The following is a 23,525-nucleotide window of genomic DNA, read 5'->3' as shown; positions in this document are numbered from 1 at the left end:
TTTTTAAATGGGACCAGAAAAACTTTTCACATTCACATGAAAAAAATTCTAAGCCCCCGGGGGTTTTGTCCAAACAATGAAAATTTCAAAAGTTCCTGTTTTTCTGCCTTAAACTATAGGTACACATCCCAAATGTATTACAGAGTTGAAATAAGTTGATTCTGGTGCATGGTTTTTAAATGGGACCAGAAAAACTTTTCATATTCACATGAAAAAATTTCTAACCCCCGGGGGTTTTGTCCAAAAAATGAAAATTTCAAAAGTTCCTGTTTTTCTGCTTTAAACTATAGGTACACATCCGAAATGTATTACTGAGTTGAAAGAAGTTGATTCTGGTGCATGGTTTTTAAATGGGACCAGAAAAACTTTTCATATTCACATGAAAAAATTTCTAACCCCCGGGGGTTTTGTCCAAAAAATGAAAATTTCAAAAGTTCCTGTTTTTCTGCCTTAAACTACAGGTACACATCCCAAATGGATTACAGAGTTGAAAGAAGTTGATTCTGGTGCATAGTTTTTAAATGGGACCAGAAAAACTTTTCACATTCACATGAAAAAAATTCAAAACCCCGGGGGTTTTGTACAAAAAATGAAAATTTCAAATGTTCCTGTTTTTCTGCCTTAAACTATAGGTACACATCCCAAATGGATTACAGAGTTGAAAGAAGTTGATTCTGGTGCATGGTTTTTAAATGGGACCAGAAAAACTTTTCACATTCACATGAAAAAAATTCTAACCCCCGGGGGTTTTGTCCAAAAAAATGAAAATTTCAAAAGTTCCTGTTTTTCTGCCTTAAACTATAGGTACACATCCCAAATGTATTACTGAGTTGAAAGAAGTTGATTCTGGTGCATGGTTTTTAAATGGGACCAGAAAAACTATTCACATTCACATAAAAAAATTTCTAACCCCCGGGGGTTTTGTCCAAAAAATGAAAATTTCAAAAGTTCCTTTTTTTCTGCCTTAAACTATAGGTACACATCCCAAATGGATTACAGAGTTGAAAGAAGTTTATTCTGGTGCACAGTTTTTAAATTGGACCAGAAAAACTTTTCACATTCACATGAAAAAATTTCTAACCCCCGGGGGTTTTGTCCAAAACATGAAAATTTAAAAAGTTCCTGTTTTTCTGCTTTAAACTATAGGTACACATCCCAAATGTATTACTGAGTTGAAAGAAGTTGATTCTGGTGCATGGTTTTTAAATGGGACCAGAAAAACTTTTCATATTCACATGAAAAAAATTCTAACCCCCGGGGGTTTTGTCCAAAAAATGAAAATTTCAAAAGTTCCTTTTTTTCTGCCTTAAACTATAGGTACACATCCCAAATGGATTACAGAGTTGAAAGAAGTTGATTCTGGTGCATGGTTTTTAAATGGGACCAGAAAAACTATTCACATTCACATGAAAAAATCTCTAACCCCCGCGGGTTTTGTCCAAAAAATGAAAATTTCAAAAGTTCCTGTTTTTCTGCTTTAAACTATAGGTACACATCCGAAATGTATTACTGAGTTGAAAGAAGTTGATTCTGGTGCATGGTTTTTAAATGGGACCAGGAAAACTTTTCATATTCACATGAAAAAATTTCTAACCCCCGGGGGTTTTGTCGAAAAAATTAAAATTTCAAAAGTTCCTTTTTTTCTGCCTTAAACTATAGGTACACATCCCAAATGGATTACAGAGTTGCAAGAAGTTGATTCTGGTGCATGGTTTTTAAATGGGATCAGAAAAACTTTTCACATTCACATGAAAAAATTTCGAACCCCCGGGGGTTTTGTCCAAAAAATGAAAATTTCAAAAGTTCCTGTTTTTCTGCTTTAAACTATAGGTACACATCCGAAATGTATTACTGAGTTGAAAGAAGTTGATTCTGGTGCATGGTTTTTAAATGGGACCAGAAAAACTTTTCACATTCACATGAAAAAATTTCGAACCCCCGGGGGTTTTGTCCAAAAAATGAAAATTTCAAAAGTTCCTGTTTTTCTGCTTTAAACTATAGGTACACATCCGAAATGTATTACTGAGTTGAAAGAAGTTGATTCTGGTGCATGGTTTTTAAATGGGACCAGAAAAACTTTTCATATTCACATGAAAAAATTTCTAACCCCCGGGGGTTTTGTCCAAAAAATGAAAATTTCAAAAGTTCCTTTTTTCTGCCTTAAACTATAGGTACACATCCCAAATGGATTACAGAGTTGAAAGAAGTTTATTCTGGTGCATGGTTTTTAAATGGGACCAGAAAAACTATTCACATTCACATGAAAAAAACTCTAACCCCCGCAGGTTTTGTCCAAAAAATGAAAATTTCAAAAGTTCCTGTTTTTCTGCTTTAAACTATAGGTACACATCCGAAATGTATTACTGAGTTGAAAGAAGTTGATTCTGGTGCATGGTTTTTAAATGGGACCAGGAAAACTTTTCATATTCACATGAAAAAATTTCTAACCCCCGGGGGTTTTGTCCAAAAAATGAAAATTTAAAAAGTTCCTTTTTTTCTGCCTTTAACTATAGGTACACATCCCAAATGGATTACAGAGTTGAAAGAAGTTGATTCTGGTGCATGGTTTTTAAATGGGACCAGAAAAACTATTCACATTCACATGAAAAAATTTCGAACCCCCGGGGGTTTTGTCCAAAAAATGAAAATTTCAAAAGTTCCTGTTTTTCTGCTTTAAACTATAGGTACACATCCGAAATGTATTACTGAGTTGAAAGAAGTTGATTCTGGTGCATGGTTTTTAAATGGGACCAGGAAAACTTTTCATATTCACATGAAAAAATTTCTAACCCCCGGGCGTTTTGTCCAAAAAATGAAAATTTCAAAAGTTCCTTTTTTTCTGCCTTAAACTATAGGTACACATCCCAAATGGATTACAGAGTTGAAAGAAGTTGATTCTGGTGCATGGTTTTTAAATGGGACCAGAAAAACTATTCACATTCACATGAAAAAATTTCGAACCCCCGGGGGTTTTGTCCAAAAAATGAAAATTTCAAAAGTTCCTGTTTTTCTGCTTTAAACTATAGGTACACATCCGAAATGTATTACTGAGTTGAAAGAAGTTGATTCTGGTGCATGGTTTTTAAATGGGACCAGAAAAACTTTTCACATTCACATGAAAAAATTTCGAACCCCCGGGGGTTTTGTCCAAAAAAATGAAAATTTCAAAAGTTCCTGTTTTTCTGCTTTAAACTATAGGTACACATCCGAAATGTATTACAGAGTTGAAAGAAGTTGATTCTGGTGCATGGTTTTTAAATGGGACCAGAAAAACTTTTCATATTCACATGAAAAAATTTCTAACCCCCGGGGGTTTTGTCCAAAAAATGAAAATTTCAAAAGTTCCTTTTTTTCTGCCTTAAACTATAGATACACATCCCAAATGGATTACAGAGTTGAAAGAAGTTGATTCTGGTGCATGGTTTTTAAATGGGACCAGAAAAACTATTCACATTCACATGAAAAAAACTCTAACCCCCGCGGGTTTTGTCCAAAAAATGAAAATTTCAAAAGTTCCTGTTTTTCTGCTTTAAACTATAGGTACACATCCGAAATGTATTACTGAGTTGAAAGAAGTTGATTCTGGTGCATGGTTTTTAAATGGGACCAGGAAAACTTTTCATATTCACATGAAAAAATTTCTAACCCCCGGGGGTTTTGTCCAAAAAATGAAAATTTAAAAAGTTCCTTTTTTTCTGCCTTTAACTATAGGTACACATCCCAAATGGATTACAGAGTTGAAAGAAGTTGATTCTGGTGCATGGTTTTTAAATGGGACCAGAAAAACTATTCACATTCACATGAAAAAATTTCGAACCCCCGGGGGTTTTGTCCAAAAAATGAAAATTTCAAAAGTTCCTGTTTTTCTGCTTTAAACTATAGGTACACATCCGAAATGTATTACTGAGTTGAAAGAAGTTGATTCTGGTGCATGGTTTTGAAATGGGACCATAAAAACTTTTCACATTCACATGAAAAAAATTCTAACCCCCGGGGGTTTTGTCCAAAAAATGAAAATTTTAAAAGTTCCTGTTTTTCTGCTTTAAACTATAGGTACACATCCGAAATGTTTTACTGAGTTGAAAGAAGTTGATTCTGGTGCATGGTTTTTAAATGGGACCAGAAAAACTTTTCATATTCACATGAAAAAATTTCTAACCCCCGGGGGTTTTGTCCAAAAAATGAAAATTTCAAAAGTTCCTTTTTTTCTGCCTTAAACTATAGGTACACATCCCAAATGGATTACAGAGTTGAAAGAAGTTGATTCTGGTGCATGGTTTTTAAATGGGACCAGAAAAACTATTCACATTCACATGAAAAAATTTCAAACCCCCGGGGGTTTTGTCCAAAAAATGAAAATTTCAAAAGTTCGTTTTTCTGCGTTAAACTATAGGTACACATCCGAAATGTATTACTGAGTTGAAAGAAGTTGATTCTGGTGCATGGTTTTTAAATGGGACCAGGAAAACTTTTCATATTCACATGAAAAAATTTCTAACCCCCGGGGGTTTTGTCCAAAAAATGAAAATTTCAAAAGTTCCTTTTTTTCTGCCTTTAACTATAGGTACACATCCCAAATGGATTACAGAGTTGAAAGAAGTTGATTCTGGTGCATGGTTTTTAAATGGGACCAAAAAACTATTCACATTCACATGAAAAAATTTCGAACCCCCGGGGGTTTTGTCCAAAAAATGAAAATTTCAAAAGTTCCTGTTTTTCTGCTTTAAACTATAGGTACACATCCGAAATGTATTACTGAGTTGAAAGAAGTTGATTCTGGTGCATGGTTTTTAAATGGGACCAGAAATACTTTTCACATTCACATGAAAAAATTTCTAACCCCCGGGGGTTTTGTCCAAAAAATGAAAATTTCAAAAGTTCCTGTTTTTCTGCTTTAAACTATAGGTACACATCCGAAATGTATTACTGAGTTGAAAGAAGTTGATTCTGGTGCACAGTTTTTAAATTGGACCAGAAAAACTTTTCACATTCACATGAAAAAATTTCTAACCCCCGGGGGTTTTGTCCAAAACATGAAAATTTAAAAAGTTCCTGTTTTTCTGCTTTAAACTATAGGTACACATCCCAAATGTATTACTGAGTTGAAAGAAGTTGATTCTGGTGCATGGTTTTTAAATGGGACCAGAAAAACTTTTCATATTCACATGAAAAAAATTCTAACCCCCGGGGGTTTTGTCCAAAAAATGAAAATTTCAAAAGTTCCTTTTTTTCTGCCTTAAACTATAGGTACACATCCCAAATGGATTACAGAGTTGAAAGAAGTTGATTCTGGTGCATGGTTTTTAAATGGGACCAGAAAAACTATTCACATTCACATGAAAAAATCTCTAACCCCCGCGGGTTTTGTCCAAAAAATGAAAATTTCAAAAGTTCCTGTTTTTCTGCTTTAAACTATAGGTACACATCCGAAATGTATTACTGAGTTGAAAGAAGTTGATTCTGGTGCATGGTTTTTAAATAGGACCAGGAAAACTTTTCATATTCACATGAAAAAATTTCTAACCCCCGGGGGTTTTGTCGAAAAAATTAAAATTTCAAAAGTTCCTTTTTTTCTGCCTTAAACTATAGGTACACATCCCAAATGGATTACAGAGTTGCAAGAAGTTGATTCTGGTGCATGGTTTTTAAATGGGATCAGAAAAACTTTTCACATTCACATGAAAAAATTTCGAACCCCCGGGGGTTTTGTCCAAAAAATGAAAATTTCAAAAGTTCCTGTTTTTCTGCTTTAAACTATAGGTACACATCCGAAATGTATTACTGAGTTGAAAGAAGTTGATTCTGGTGCATGGTTTTTAAATGGGACCAGAAAAACTTTTCACATTCACATGAAAAAATTTCGAACCCCCGGGGGTTTTGTCCAAAAAATGAAAATTTCAAAAGTTCCTGTTTTTCTGCTTTAAACTATAGGTACACATCCGAAATGTATTACTGAGTTGAAAGAAGTTGATTCTGGTGCATGGTTTTTAAATGGGACCAGAAAAACTTTTCATATTCACATGAAAAAATTTCTAACCCCCGGGGGTTTTGTCCAAAAAATGAAAATTTCAAAAGTTCCTTTTTTCTGCCTTAAACTATAGGTACACATCCCAAATGGATTACAGAGTTGAAAGAAGTTTATTCTGGTGCATGGTTTTTAAATGGGACCAGAAAAACTATTCACATTCACATGAAAAAAACTCTAACCCCCGCAGGTTTTGTCCAAAAAATGAAAATTTCAAAAGTTCCTGTTTTTCTGCTTTAAACTATAGGTACACATCCGAAATGTATTACTGAGTTGAAAGAAGTTGATTCTGGTGCATGGTTTTTAAATGGGACCAGGAAAACTTTTCATATTCACATGAAAAAATTTCTAACCCCCGGGGGTTTTGTCCAAAAAATGAAAATTTAAAAAGTTCCTTTTTTTCTGCCTTTAACTATAGGTACACATCCCAAATGGATTACAGAGTTGAAAGAAGTTGATTCTGGTGCATGGTTTTTAAATGGGACCAGAAAAACTATTCACATTCACATGAAAAAATTTCGAACCCCCGGGGGTTTTGTCCAAAAAATGAAAATTTCAAAAGTTCCTGTTTTTCTGCTTTAAACTATAGGTACACATCCGAAATGTATTACTGAGTTGAAAGAAGTTGATTCTGGTGCATGGTTTTTAAATGGGACCAGGAAAACTTTTCATATTCACATGAAAAAATTTCTAACCCCCGGGCGTTTTGTCCAAAAAATGAAAATTTCAAAAGTTCCTTTTTTTCTGCCTTAAACTATAGGTACACATCCCAAATGGATTACAGAGTTGAAAGAAGTTGATTCTGGTGCATGGTTTTTAAATGGGACCAGAAAAACTATTCACATTCACATGAAAAAATTTCGAACCCCCGGGGGTTTTGTCCAAAAAATGAAAATTTCAAAAGTTCCTGTTTTTCTGCTTTAAACTATAGGTACACATCCGAAATGTATTACTGAGTTGAAAGAAGTTGATTCTGGTGCATGGTTTTTAAATGGGACCAGAAAAACTTTTCACATTCACATGAAAAAATTTCGAACCCCCGGGGGTTTTGTCCAAAAAAATGAAAATTTCAAAAGTTCCTGTTTTTCTGCTTTAAACTATAGGTACACATCCGAAATGTATTACAGAGTTGAAAGAAGTTGATTCTGGTGCATGGTTTTTAAATGGGACCAGAAAAACTTTTCATATTCACATGAAAAAATTTCTAACCCCCGGGGGTTTTGTCCAAAAAATGAAAATTTCAAAAGTTCCTTTTTTTCTGCCTTAAACTAAGATACACATCCCAAATGGATTACAGAGTTGAAAGAAGTTGATTCTGGTGCATGGTTTTTAAATGGGACCAGAAAAACTATTCACATTCACATGAAAAAAACTCTAACCCCCGCGGGTTTTGTCCAAAAAATGAAAATTTCAAAAGTTCCTGTTTTTCTGCTTTAAACTATAGGTACACATCCGAAATGTATTACTGAGTTGAAAGAAGTTGATTCTGGTGCATGGTTTTTAAATGGGACCAGGAAAACTTTTCATATTCACATGAAAAAATTTCTAACCCCCGGGGGTTTTGTCCAAAAAATGAAAATTTCAAAAGTTCCTTTTTTTCTGCCTTTAACTATAGGTACACATCCCAAATGGATTACAGAGTTGAAAGAAGTTGATTCTGGTGCATGGTTTTTAAATGGGACCAGAAAAACTATTCACATTCACATGAAAAAATTTCGAACCCCCGGGGGTTTTGTCCAAAAAATGAAAATTTCAAAAGTTCCTGTTTTTCTGCTTTAAACTATAGGTACACATCCGAAATGTATTACTGAGTTGAAAGAAGTTGATTCTGGTGCATGGTTTTTAAATGGGACCAGAAAAACTTTTCACATTCACATGAAAAAAATTCTAACCCCCGCGGGTTTTGTCCAAAAAATGAAAATTTTAAAAGTTCCTGTTTTTCTGCTTTAAACTATAGGTACACATCCGAAATGTTTTACTGAGTTGAAAGAAGTTGATTCTGGTGCATGGTTTTTAAATGGGACCAGAAAAACTATTCACATTCACATGAAAAAAACTCTAACCCCCGCGGGTTTTGTCCAAAAAATGAAAATTTCAAAAGTTCCTGTTTTTCTGCTTTAAACTATAGGTACACATCCGAAATGTATTACTGAGTTGAAAGAAGTTGATTCTGGTGCATGGTTTTTAAATGGGACCAGGAAAACTTTTCATATTCACATGAAAAAATTTCTAACCCCCGGGGGTTTTGTCCAAAAAATGAAAATTTCAAAAGTTCCTTTTTTTCTGCCTTTAACTATAGGTACACATCCCAAATGGATTACAGAGTTGAAAGAAGTTGATTCTGGTGCATGGTTTTTAAATGGGACCAGAAAAACTATTCACATTCACATGAAAAAATTTCGAACCCCCGGGGGTTTTGTCCAAAAAATGAAAATTTCAAAAGTTCCTGTTTTTCTGCTTTAAACTATAGGTACACATCCGAAATGTATTACTGAGTTGAAAGAAGTTGATTCTGGTGCATGGTTTTGAAATGGGACCATAAAAACTTTTCACATTCACATGAAAAAAATTCTAACCCCCGGGGGTTTTGTCCAAAAAATGAAAATTTTAAAAGTTCCTGTTTTTCTGCTTTAAACTATAGGTACACATCCGAAATGTTTTACTGAGTTGAAAGAAGTTGATTCTGGTGCATGGTTTTTAAATGGGACCAGAAAAACTTTTCATATTCACATGAAAAAATTTCTAACCCCCGGGGGTTTTGTCCAAAAAATGAAAATTTCAAAAGTTCCTTTTTTTCTGCCTTAAACTATAGGTACACATCCCAAATGGATTACAGAGTTGAAAGAAGTTGATTCTGGTGCATGGTTTTTAAATGGGACCAGAAAAACTATTCACATTCACATGAAAAAATTTCAAACCCCCGGGGGTTTTGTCCAAAAAATGAAAATTTCAAAAGTTCGTTTTTCTGCGTTAAACTATAGGTACACATCCGAAATGTATTACTGAGTTGAAAGAAGTTGATTCTGGTGCATGGTTTTTAAATGGGACCAGGAAAACTTTTCATATTCACATGAAAAAATTTCTAACCCCCGGGGGTTTTGTCCAAAAAATGAAAATTTCAAAAGTTCCTTTTTTTCTGCCTTTAACTATAGGTACACATCCCAAATGGATTACAGAGTTGAAAGAAGTTGATTCTGGTGCATGGTTTTTAAATGGGACCAAAAAACTATTCACATTCACATGAAAAAATTTCGAACCCCCGGGGGTTTTGTCCAAAAAATGAAAATTTCAAAAGTTCCTGTTTTTCTGCTTTAAACTATAGGTACACATCCGAAATGTATTACTGAGTTGAAAGAAGTTGATTCTGGTGCATGGTTTTTAAATGGGACCAGAAATACTTTTCACATTCACATGAAAAAAATTCTAACCCCCGGGGGTTTTGTCCAAAAAATGAAAATTTTAAAAGTTCCTGTTTTTCTGCTTTAAACTATAGGTACACATCCGAAATGTTTTACTGAGTTGAAAGAAGTTGATTCTGGTGCATGGTTTTTAAATGGGACCAGAAAAACTTTTCATATTCACATGAAAAAATTTCTAACCCCCGGGGGTTTTGTCCAAAAAATGAAAATTTCAAAAGTTCCTTTTTTTCTGCCTTAAACTATAGGTACACATCCCAAATGGATTACAGAGTTGAAAGAAGTTGATTCTGGTGCATGGTTTTTAAATGGGACCAGAAAAACTATTCACATTCACATGAAAAAATTTCAAACCCCCGGGGGTTTTGTCCAAAAAATGAAAATTTCAAAAGTTCGTTTTTCTGCGTTAAACTATAGGTACACATCCGAAATGTATTACTGAGTTGAAAGAAGTTGATTCTGGTGCATGGTTTTTAAATGGGACCAGGAAAACTTTTCATATTCACATGAAAAAATTTCTAACCCCCGGGGGTTTTGTCCAAAAAATGAAAATTTCAAAAGTTCCTTTTTTCTGCCTTTAACTATAGGTACACATCCCAAATGGATTACAGAGTTGAAAGAAGTTGATTCTGGTGCATGGTTTTTAAATGGGACCAAAAAACTATTCACATTCACATGAAAAAATTTCGAACCCCCGGGGGTTTTGTCCAAAAAATGAAAATTTCAAAAGTTCCTGTTTTTCTGCTTTAAACTATAGGTACACATCCGAAATGTATTACTGAGTTGAAAGAAGTTGATTCTGGTGCATGGTTTTTAAATGGGACCAGAAATACTTTTCACATTCACATGAAAAAAATTCTAACCCCCGGGGGTTTTGTCCAAAAAATGAAAATTTTAAAAGTTCCTGTTTTTCTGCTTTAAACTATAGGTACACATCCCAAATGTATTACTGAGTTGAAAGACGTTGATTCTGGTGCATGGTTTTTAAATGGGACCAGAAAAACTTTTCACATTCACATGAAAAAATTTCTAACCCCCGGGGGTTTTGTCCAAAAAATGAAAATTTCAAAAGTTCATTTTTTTCTGCCTTAAACTAAAGGTACTCATCCGAAATGTATTACAGAGTTGAAAGAAGTTGATTCTGGTGCATGGTTTTTAAATGGGACCAGAAAAACTTTTCACATTCACATGAAAAAAATTCTAACCCCCGGGGGTTTTGTCCAAAAAATGAAAATTTCAAAAGTTCCTTTTTTTCTGCCTTAAACTATAGGTACACATCCCAAATGGATTACAGAGTTGAAAGAAGTTGATTCTGGTGCATGGTTTTTAAATGGGACCAGAAAAACTATTCACATTCACATGAAAAAATTTCGAACCCCCGGGGGTTTTGTCCAAAAAATGAAAATTTCAAAAGTTCCTGTTTTTCTGCTTTAAACTATAGGTACACATCCGAAATGTATTACTGAGTTGAAAGAAGTTGATTCTGGTGCATGGTTTTTAAATGGGACCAGAAAAACTTTTCACATTCACATGAAAAAAATTCTAACCCCCGCGGGTTTTGTCCAAAAAATGAAAATTTTAAAAGTTCCTGTTTTTCTGCTTTAAACTATAGGTACACATCCGAAATGTTTTACTGAGTTGAAAGAAGTTGATTCTGGTGCATGGTTTTTAAATGGGACCAGAAAAACTTTTCATATTCACATGAAAAAATTTCTAACCCCCGGGGGTTTTGTCCAAAAAATGAAAATTTCAAAAGTTCCTTTTTTTCTGCCTTAAACTATAGGTACACATCCCAAATGGATTACAGAGTTGAAAGAAGTTGATTCTGGTGCATGGTTTTTAAATGGGACCAGAAAAACTATTCACATTCACATGAAAAAATTTCAAACCCCCGGGGGTTTTGTCCAAAAAATGAAAATTTCAAAAGTTCGTTTTTCTGCGTTAAACTATAGGTACACATCCGAAATGTATTACTGAGTTGAAAGAAGTTGATTCTGGTGCATGGTTTTTAAATGGGACCAGGAAAACTTTTCATATTCACATGAAAAAATTTCTAACCCCCGGGGGTTTTGTCCAAAAAATGAAAATTTCAAAAGTTCCTTTTTTTCTGCCTTTAACTATAGGTACACATCCCAAATGGATTACAGAGTTGAAAGAAGTTGATTCTGGTGCATGGTTTTTAAATGGGACCAAAAAAACTATTCACATTCACATGAAAAAATTTCGAACCCCCGGGGGTTTTGTCCAAAAAATGAAAATTTCAAAAGTTCCTGTTTTTCTGCTTTAAACTATAGGTACACATCCGAAATGTATTACTGAGTTGAAAGAAGTTGATTCTGGTGCATGGTTTTTAAATGGGACCAGAAAAACTATTCACATTCACATGAAAAAATTTCAAACCCCCGGGGGTTTTGTCCAAAAAATGAAAATTTCAAAAGTTCGTTTTTCTGCGTTAAACTATAGGTACACATCCGAAATGTATTACTGAGTTGAAAGAAGTTGATTCTGGTGCATGGTTTTTAAATGGGACCAGAAAAACGTTTCACATTCACATGAAAAAAATTCTAACCCCCGGGGGTTTTGTCCAAAAAATGAAAATTTCAAAAGTTCCTGTTTTTCTGCTTTAAACTATAGGTACACATCCCAAATGTATTACTGAGTTGAAAGACGTTGATTCTGGTGCATGGTTTTTAAATGGGACCAGAAAAACTTTTCACATTCACATGAAAAAATTTCTAACCCCCGGGGGTTTTGTCCAAAAAATGAAAATTTCAAAAGTTCATTTTTTTCTGCCTTAAACTAAAGGTACTCATCCGAAATGTATTACAGAGTTGAAAGAAGTTGATTCTGGTGCATGGTTTTTAAATGGGACCAGAAAAACTTTTCACATTCACATGAAAAAAATTCTAACCCCCGGGGGTTTTGTCCAAAAAATGAAAATTTCAAAAGTTCCTTTTTTTCTGCCTTAAACTATAGGTACACATCCCAAATGGATTACAGAGTTGAAAGAAGTTGATTCTGGTGCATGGTTTTTAAATGGGACCAGAAAAACTATTCACATTCACATGAAAAAATTTCGAACCCCCGGGGGTTTTGTCCAAAAAATGAAAATTTCAAAAGTTCCTGTTTTTCTGCTTTAAACTATAGGTACACATCCGAAATGTATTACTGAGTTGAAAGAAGTTGATTCTGGTGCATGGTTTTTAAATGGGACCAGAAAAACTTTTCACATTCACATGAAAAAAATTCTAACCCCCGCGGGTTTTGTCCAAAAAATGAAAATTTTAAAAGTTCCTGTTTTTCTGCTTTAAACTATAGGTACACATCCGAAATGTTTTACTGAGTTGAAAGAAGTTGATTCTGGTGCATGGTTTTTAAATGGGACCAGAAAAACTTTTCATATTCACATGAAAAAATTTCTAACCCCCGGGGGTTTTGTCCAAAAAATGAAAATTTCAAAAGTTCCTTTTTTTCTGCCTAAAACTATAGGTACACATCCCAAATGGATTACAGAGTTGAAAGAAGTTGATTCTGGTGCATGGTTTTTAAATGGGACCAGAAAAACTATTCACATTCACATGAAAAAATTTCAAACCCCCGGGGGTTTTGTCCAAAAAATTAAAATTTCAAAAGTTCGTTTTTCTGCGTTAAACTATAGGTACACATCCGAAATGTATTACTGAGTTGAAAGAAGTTGATTCTGGTGCATGGTTTTTAAATGGGACCAGGAAAACTTTTCATATTAACATGAAAAAATTTCTAACCCCCGGGGGTTTTGTCCAAAAAATGAAAATTTCAAAAGTTCCTTTTTTTCTGCCTTTAACTATAGGTACACATCCCAAATGGATTACAGAGTTGAAAGAAGTTGATTCTGGTGCATGGTTTTTAAATGGGACCAAAAAAACTATTCACATTCACATGAAAAAATTTCGAACCCCCGGGGGTTTTGTCCAAAAAATTAAAATTTCAAAAGTTCCTGTTTTTCTGCTTTAAACTATAGGTACACATCCGAAATGTATTACTGAGTTGAAAGAAGTTGATTCTGGTGCATGGTTTTTAAATGGGACCAGAAAAACTTTTCACATTCACATGAAAAAAATTCTAACCCCCGCGGGTTTTGTCCAAAAAATGAAAATTTTAAAAGTTCCTGTTTTTCTGCTTTAAACTATAGGTACACATCCGAAATGTTTTACTGAGTTGAAAGAAGTTGATTCTGGTGCATGGTTTTTAAATGGGACCAGAAAAACTTTTCATATTCACATGAAAAAATTTCTAACCCCCGGGGGTTTTGTCCAAAAAATGAAAATTTCAAAAGTTCCTTTTTTTCTGCCTTAAACTATAGGTACACATCCCAAATGGATTACAGAGTTGAAAGAAGTTGATTCTGGTGCATGGTTTTTAAATGGGACCAGAAAAACTATTCACATTCACATGAAAAAAATTCTAACCCCCGGGGGTTTTGTCCAAAAAATGAAAATTTCAAAAGTTCCTGTTTTTCTGCTTTAAACTATAGGTACACATCCCAAATGTATTACTGAGTTGAAAGACGTTGATTCTGGTGCATGGTTTTTAAATGGGACCAGAAAAACTATTCACATTCACATGAAAAAATTTCAAACCCCCGGGGGTTTTGTCCAAAAAATGAAAATTTCAAAAGTTTGTTTTTCTGCGTTAAACTATAGGTACACATCCGAAATGTATTACTGAGTTGAAAGAAGTTGATTCTGGTGCATGGTTTTTAAATGGGACCAGGAAAACTTTTCATATTCACATGAAAAAATTTCTAACCCCCGGGGGTTTTGTCCAAAAAATGAAAATTTCAAAAGTTCCTTTTTTTCTGCCTTTAACTATAGGTACACATCCCAAATGGATTACAGAGTTGAAAGAAGTTGATTCTGGTGCATGGTTTTTAAATGGGACCAAAAAAACTATTCACATTCACATGAAAAAATTTCGAACCCCCGGGGGTTTTGTCCAAAAAATGAAAATTTCAAAAGTTCCTGTTTTTCTGCTTTAAACTATAGGTACACATCCGAAATGTATTACTGAGTTGAAAGAAGTTGATTCTGGTGCATGGTTTTTAAATGGGACCAGAAAAACTATTCACATTCACATGAAAAAATTTCAAACCCCCGGGGGTTTTGTCCAAAAAATGAAAATTTCAAAAGTTCGTTTTTCTGCGTTAAACTATAGGTACACATCCGAAATGTATTACTGAGTTGAAAGAAGTTGATTCTGGTGCATGGTTTTTAAATGGGACCAGAAAAACTTTTCACATTCACATGAAAAAAATTCTAACCCCCGGGGGTTTTGTCCAAAAAATGAAAATTTCAAAAGTTCCTGTTTTTCTGCTTTAAACTATAGGTACACATCCCAAATGTATTACTGAGTTGAAAGACGTTGATTCTGGTGCATGGTTTTTAAATGGGACCAGAAAAACTTTTCACATTCACATAAAAAAATTTCTTTACCCCCCGGGGGTTTTGTCCAAAAAATGAAAATTTCAAAAGTTCATTTTTTTCTGCCTTAAACTAAAGGTACTCATCCGAAATGTATTACAGAGTTGAAAGAAGTTGATTCTGGTGCATGGTTTTTAAATGGGACCAGAAAAACTTTTCACATTCACATAAAAAAAATTCTAACCCCCGGGGGTTTTGTCCAAAAAATGAAAATTTCAAAAGTTCCTTTTTTTCTGCCTTAAACTATAGGTACACATCCCAAATGGATTACAGAGTTGAAAGAAGTTGATTCTGGTGCATGGTTTTTAAATGGGACCAGAAAAACTATTCACATGCACATGAAAAAATTTCGAACCCCCGGGGGTTTTGTCCAAAAAATTAAAATTTCAAAAGTTCCTGTTTTTCTGCTTTAAACTATAGGTACACATCCGAAATGTATTACTGAGTTGAAAGAAGTTGATTCTGGTGCATGGTTTTTAAATGGGACCAGAAAAACTTTTCACATTCACATGAAAAAAATTCTAACCCCGCGGGTTTTGTCCAAAAAATGAAAATTTTAAAAGTTCCTGTTTTTCTGCTTTAAACTATAGGTACACATCCGAAATGTTTTACTGAGTTGAAAGAAGTTGATTCTGGTGCATGGTTTTTAAATGGGACCAGAAAAACTTTTCATATTCACATGAAAAAATTTCTAACCCCCGGGGGTTTTGTCCAAAAAATGAAAATTTCAAAAGTTCCTTTTTTTCTGCCTTAAACTATAGGTACACATCCCAAATGGATTACAGAGTTGAAAGAAGTTGATTCTGGTGCATGGTTTTTAAATGGGACCAGAAAAACTATTCACATTCACATGAAAAATTTCAAACCCCCGGGGGTTTTGTCCAAAAAATGAAAATTTCAAAAGTTCGTTTTTCTGCGTTAAACTATAGGTACACATCCAAAATGTATTACTGAGTTGAAAGAAGTTGATTCTGGTGCATGGTTTTTAAATGGGACCAGGAAAACTTTTCATATTCACATGAAAAAATTTCTAACCCCCGGGGGTTTTGTCCAAAAAATGAAAATGTCAAAAGTTCCTTTTTTTCTGCCTTTAACTATAGGTACACATCCCAAATGGATTACAGAGTTGAAAGAAGTTGATTCTGGTGCATGGTTTTTAAATGGGACCAAAAAACTATTCACATTCACATGAAAAAATTTCGAACCCCCGGGGGTTTTGTCCAAAAAATGAAAATTTCAAAAGTTCCTGTTTTTCTGCTTTAAACTATAGGTACCATCCGAAATGTATTACTGAGTTGAAAGAAGTTGATTCTGGTGCATGGTTTTTAAATGGGACCAGAAAAACTTTTCACATTCACATGAAAAAAATTCTAACCCCCGCGGGTTTTGTCCAAAAAATGAAAATTTTAAAAGTTCCTGTTTTTCTGCTTTAAACTATAGGTACACATCCGAAATGTTTTACTGAGTTGAAAGAAGTTGATTCTGGTGCATGGTTTTTAAATGGGACCAGAAAAACTTTTCATATTCACATGAAAAAATTTCTAACCCCCGGGGGTTTTGTCCAAAAAATGAAAATTTCAAAAGTTCCTTTTTTTCTGCCTTAAACTATAGGTACACATCCCAAATGGATTACAGAGCTGAAAGAAGTTGATTCTGGTGCATGGTTTTTAAATGGGACCAGAAAAAACTATTCACATTCACATGAAAAAATTTCAAACCCCCGGGGTTTTGTCCAAAAAATGAAAATTTCAAAAGTTCGTTTTTCTGCGTTAAACTATAGGTACACATCCAAAATGTATTACTGAGTTGAAAGAAGTTGATTCTGGTGCATGGTTTTTAAATGGGACCAGAAAAACTTTTCACATTCACATGAAAAAAAATTTTTTGTCCAAAAAATGAAAATTTCAAAAGTTCCTGTTTTTCTGCTTTAAACTATAGGTACACATCCCAATTTTTTTGTCCAAAAAATGAAAATTTCAAAAGTTCATTTTTTTCTGCCTTAAACTAAAGGTACTCATCCGAAATGTATTACAGAGTTGAAAGAAGTTGATTCTGGTGCATGGTTTTTAAATGGGACCAGAAAAACTTTTCATATTCACATGAAAAAATTTCTAACCCCCGGGGGTTTTGTCCAAAAAATGAAAATTTCAAAAGTTCCTTTTTTTCTGCCTTAAACTATAGGTACACATCCCAAATGGATTACAGAGTTGAAAGAAGTTGATTCTGGTGCATGGTTTTTAAATGGGACCAGAAAAACTATTCACATTCACATGAAAAAATTTCAAACCCCCGGGGGTTTTGTCCAAAAAATGAAAATTTCAAAAGTTCGTTTTTCTGCGTTAAACTATAGGTACACATCCGAAATGTATTACTGAGTTGAAAGAAGTTGATTCTGGTGCATGATTTTTAAATGGGACCAGGAAAACTTTTCATATTCACATGAAAAAATTTCTAACCCCCGGGGGTTTTGTCCAAAAAATGAAAATTTCAAAAGTTCCTTTTTTTCTGCCTTTAACTATAGGTACACATCCCAAATGGATTACAGAGTTGAAAGAAGTTGATTCTGGTGCATGGTTTTTAAATGGGACCAGAAGAACTATTCACATTCACATGAAAAAATTTCGAACCCCCGGGGGTTTTGTCCAAAAAATGAAAATTTCAAAAGTTCCTTTTTTTCTGCCTTTAACTATAGGTACACATCCCAAATGGATTACAGAGTTGAAAGAAGTTGATTCTGGTGCATGGTTTTTAAATGGGACCAGAAGAACTATTCACATTCACATGAAAAAATTTCGAACCCCCGGGGGTTTTGTCCAAAAAATGAAAATTTCAAAAGTTCCTGTTTTTCTGCTTTAAACTATAGGTACACATCCGAAATGTATTACTGAGTTGAAAGAAGTTGATTCTGGTGCATGGTTTTTAAATGGGACCAGAAAAACTTTTCACATTCACATGAAAAAAATTCTAACCCCCGCGGGTTTTGTCCAAAAAATGAAAATTTTAAAAGTTCCTGTTTTTCTGCTTTAAACTATAGGTACACATCCGAAATGTTTTACTGAGTTGAAAGAAGTTGATTCTGGTGCATGGTTTTTAAATGGGACCAGAAAAACTTTTCATATTCACATGAAAAAATTTCTAACCCCCGGGGGTTTTGTCCAAAAAATGAAAATTTCAAAAGTTCCTTTTTTTCTGCCTTAAACTATAGGTACACATCCCAAATGGATTACAGAGTTGAAAGAAGTTGATTCTGGTGCATGGTTTTTAAATGGGACCAGAAAAACTATTCACATTCACATGAAAAAATTTCAAACCCCCGGGGGTTTTGTCCAAAAAATGAAAATTTCAAAAGTTCGTTTTTCTGCGTTAAACTATAGGTACACATCCGAAATGTATTACTGAGTTGAAAGAAGTTGATTCTGGTGCATGATTTTTAAATGGGACCAGGAAAACTTTTCATATTCACATGAAAAAATTTCTAACCCCCGGGGGTTTTGTCCAAAAAATGAAAATTTCAAAAGTTCCTTTTTTTCTGCCTTTAACTATAGGTACACATCCCAAATGGATTACAGAGTTGAAAGAAGTTGATTCTGGTGCATGGTTTTTAAATGGGACCAGAAAAACTATTCACATTCACATGAAAAAATTTCGAACCCCCGGGGGTTTTGTCCAAAAAATGAAAATTTCAAAAGTTCCTGTTTTTCTGCTTTAAACTATAGGTACACATCCGAAATGTATTACTGAGTTGAAAGAAGTTGATTCTGGTGCATGGTTTTTAAATGGGACCAGAAAAACTTTTCACATTCACATGAAAAAAATTCTAACCCCCGCGGGTTTTGTCCAAAAAATGAAAATTTTAAAAGTTCCTGTTTTTCTGCTTTAAACTATAGGTACACATCCGAAATGTTTTACTGAGTTGAAAGAAGTTGATTCTGGTGCATGGTTTTTAAATGGGACCAGAAAAACTTTTCATATTCACATGAAAAAATTTCTAACCCCCGGGGGTTTTGTCCAAAAAATGAAAATTTCAAAAGTTCCTTTTTTTCTGCCTTAAACTATAGGTACACATCCCAAATGGATTACAGAGTTGAAAGAAGTTGATTCTGGTGCATGGTTTTTAAATGGGACCAGAAAAACTATTCACATTCACATGAAAAAATTTCAAACCCCCGGGGGTTTTGTCCAAAAAATGAAAATTTCAAAAGTTCGTTTTTCTGCGTTAAACTATAGGTACACATCCGAAATGTATTACTGAGTTGAAAGAAGTTGATTCTGGTGCATGGTTTTTAAATGGGACCAGAAAAACTTTTCATATTCACATGAAAAAATTTCTAACCCCCGGGGGTTTTGTCCAAAAAATGAAAATTTCAAAAGTTCCTTTTTTTCTGCCTAAAACTATAGGTACACATCCCAAATGGATTACAGAGTTGAAAGAAGTTGATTCTGGTGCATGGTTTTTAAATGGGACCAGAAAAACTATTCACATTCACATGAAAAAATTTCAAACCCCCGGGGGTTTTGTCCAAAAAATTAAAATTTCAAAAGTTCGTTTTTCTGCGTTAAACTATAGGTACACATCCGAAATGTATTACTGAGTTGAAAGAAGTTGATTCTGGTGCATGGTTTTTAAATGGGACCAGGAAAACTTTTCATATTCACATGAAAAAATTTCTAACCCCCGGGGGTTTTGTCCAAAAAATGAAAATTTCAAAAGTTCCTTTTTTTCTGCCTTTAACTATAGGTACACATCCCAAATGGATTACAGAGTTGAAAGAAGTTGATTCTGGTGCATGGTTTTTAAATGGGACCAAAAAAACTATTCACATTCACATGAAAAAATTTCGAACCCCCGGGGGTTTTGTCCAAAAAATTAAAATTTCAAAAGTTCCTGTTTTTCTGCTTTAAACTATAGGTACACATCCGAAATGTATTACTGAGTTGAAAGAAGTTGATTCTGGTGCATGGTTTTTAAATGGGACCAGAAAAACTTTTCACATTCACATGAAAAAAATTCTAACCCCCGCGGGTTTTGTCCAAAAAATGAAAATTTTAAAAGTTCCTGTTTTTCTGCTTTAAACTATAGGTACACATCCGAAATGTTTTACTGAGTTGAAAGAAGTTGATTCTGGTGCATGGTTTTTAAATGGGACCAGAAAAACTTTTCATATTCACATGAAAAAATGTCTAACCCCCGGGGGTTTTGTCCAAAAAATGAAAATTTCAAAAGTTCCTTTTTTTCTGCCTTAAACTATAGGTACACATCCCAAATGGATTACAGAGTTGAAAGAAGTTGATTCTGGTGCATGGTTTTTAAATGGGACCAGAAAAACTATTCACATTCACATGAAAAAAATTCTAACCCCCGGGGGTTTTGTCCAAAAAATGAAAATTTCAAAAGTTCCTGTTTTTCTGCTTTAAACTATAGGTACACATCCCAAATGTATTACTGAGTTGAAAGAAGTTGATTCTGGTGCATGGTTTTTAAATGGGACCAGAAAAACTATTCACATTCACATGAAAAAATTTCAAACCCCCGGGGGTTTTGTCCAAAAAATGAAAATTTCAAAAGTTTGTTTTTCTGCGTTAAACTATAGGTACACATCCGAAATGTATTACTGAGTTGAAAGAAGTTGATTCTGGTGCATGGTTTTTAAATGGGACCAGGAAAACTTTTCATATTCACATGAAAAAATTTCTAACCCCCGGGGGTTTTGTCCAAAAAATGAAAATTTCAAAAGTTCCTTTTTTTCTGCCTTTAACTATAGGTACACATCCCAAATGGATTACAGAGTTGAAAGAAGTTGATTCTGGTGCATGGTTTTTAAATGGGACCAAAAAAACTATTCACATTCACATGAAAAAATTTCGAACCCCCGGGGGTTTTGTCCAAAAAATGAAAATTTCAAAAGTTCCTGTTTTTCTGCTTTAAACTATAGGTACACATCCGAAATGTATTACTGAGTTGAAAGAAGTTGATTCTGGTGCATGGTTTTTAAATGGGACCAGAAAAACTATTCACATTCACATGAAAAAATTTCAAACCCCCGGGGGTTTTGTCCAAAAAATGAAAATTTCAAAAGTTCGTTTTTCTGCGTTAAACTATAGGTACACATCCGAAATGTATTACTGAGTTGAAAGAAGTTGATTCTGGTGCATGGTTTTTAAATGGGACCAGAAAAACTTTTCACATTCACATGAAAAAAATTCTAACCCCCGGGGGTTTTGTCCAAAAAATGAAAATTTCAAAAGTTCCTGTTTTTCTGCTTTAAACTATAGGTACACATCCCAAATGTATTACTGAGTTGAAAGACGTTGATTCTGGTGCATGGTTTTTAAATGGGACCAGAAAAACTTTTCACATTCACATAAAAAAATTTCTTTACCCCCCGGGGGTTTTGTCCAAAAAATGAAAATTTCAAAAGTTCATTTTTTTCTGCCTTAAACTAAAGGTACTCATCCGAAATGTATTACAGAGTTGAAAGAAGTTGATTCTGGTGCATGGTTTTTAAATGGGACCAGAAAAACTTTTCACATGCACATGAAAAAATTTCGAACCCCCGGGGGTTTTGTCCAAAAAATTAAAATTTCAAAAGTTCCTGTTTTTCTGCTTTAAACTATAGGTACACATCCGAAATGTATTACTGAGTTGAAAGAAGTTGATTCTGGTGCATGGTTTTTAAATGGGACCAGAAAAACTTTTCACATTCACATGAAAAAAATTCTAACCCCCGCGGGTTTTGTCCAAAAAATGAAAATTTTAAAAGTTCCTGTTTTTCTGCTTTAAACTATAGGTACACATCCGAAATGTTTTACTGAGTTGAAAGAAGTTGATTCTGGTGCATGGTTTTTAAATGGGACCAGAAAAACTTTTCATATTCACATGAAAAAATTTCTAACCCCCGGGGGTTTTGTCCAAAAAATGAAAATTTCAAAAGTTCCTTTTTTTCTGCCTTAAACTATAGGTACACATCCCAAATGGATTACAGAGTTGAAAGAAGTTGATTCTGGTGCATGGTTTTTAAATGGGACCAGAAAAACTATTCACATTCACATGAAAAAATTTCAAACCCCCGGGGGTTTTGTCCAAAAAATGAAAATTTCAAAAGTTCGTTTTTCTGCGTTAAACTATAGGTACACATCCAAAATGTATTACTGAGTTGAAAGAAGTTGATTCTGGTGCATGGTTTTTAAATGGGACCAGGAAAACTTTTCATATTCACATGAAAAAATTTCTAACCCCCGGGGGTTTTGTCCAAAAAATGAAAATGTCAAAAGTTCCTTTTTTTCTGCCTTTAACTATAGGTACACATCCCAAATGGATTACAGAGTTGAAAGAAGTTGATTCTGGTGCATGGTTTTTAAATGGGACCAAAAAAACTATTCACATTCACATGAAAAAATTTCGAACCCCCGGGGGTTTTGTCCAAAAAATGAAAATTTCAAAAGTTCCTGTTTTTCTGCTTTAAACTATAGGTACACATCCGAAATGTATTACTGAGTTGAAAGAAGTTGATTCTGGTGCATGGTTTTTAAATGGGACCAGAAAAACTTTTCACATTCACATGAAAAAAATTCTAACCCCCGCGGGTTTTGTCCAAAAAATGAAAATTTTAAAAGTTCCTGTTTTTCTGCTTTAAACTATAGGTACACATCCGAAATGTTTTACTGAGTTGAAAGAAGTTGATTCTGGTGCATGGTTTTTAAATGGGACCAGAAAAACTTTTCATATTCACATGAAAAAATTTCTAACCCCCGGGGGTTTTGTCCAAAAAATGAAAATTTCAAAAGTTCCTTTTTTTCTGCCTTAAACTATAGGTACACATCCCAAATGGATTACAGAGTTGAAAGAAGTTGATTCTGGTGCATGGTTTTTAAATGGGACCAGAAAAACTATTCACATTCACATGAAAAAATTTCAAACCCCCGGGGTTTTGTCCAAAAAATGAAAATTTCAAAAGTTCGTTTTTCTGCGTTAAACTATAGGTACACATCCAAAATGTATTACTGAGTTGAAAGAAGTTGATTCTGGTGCATGGTTTTTAAATGGGACCAGAAAAACTTTTCACATTCACATGAAAAAAAATTTTTTGTCCAAAAAATGAAAATTTCAAAAGTTCCTGTTTTTCTGCTTTAAACTATAGGTACACATCCCAATTTTTTTGTCCAAAAAATGAAAATTTCAAAAGTTCATTTTTTTCTGCCTTAAACTAAAGGTACTCATCCGAAATGTATTACAGAGTTGAAAGAAGTTGATTCTGGTGCATGGTTTTTAAATGGGACCAGAAAAACTTTTCATATTCACATGAAAAAATTTCTAACCCCCGGGGGTTTTGTCCAAAAAATGAAAATTTCAAAAGTTCCTTTTTTTCTGCCTTAAACTATAGGTACACATCCCAAATGGATTACAGAGTTGAAAGAAGTTGATTCTGGTGCATGGTTTTTAAATGGGACCAGAAAAACTATTCACATTCACATGAAAAAATTTCAAACCCCCGGGGGTTTTGTCCAAAAAATGAAAATTTCAAAAGTTCGTTTTTCTGCGTTAAACTATAGGTACACATCCGAAATGTATTACTGAGTTGAAAGAAGTTGATTCTGGTGCATGATTTTTAAATGGGACCAGGAAAA

The sequence above is a fragment of the Crinia signifera genome, chromosome 19 (genome assembly GCF_055691185.1).
Source record: "Crinia signifera chromosome 19, ASM5569118v1, whole genome shotgun sequence".
Classification (NCBI taxonomy): Eukaryota; Metazoa; Chordata; class Amphibia; order Anura; family Myobatrachidae; genus Crinia; species Crinia signifera.
Note: the sequence above shows the minus strand (reverse complement) of the source record.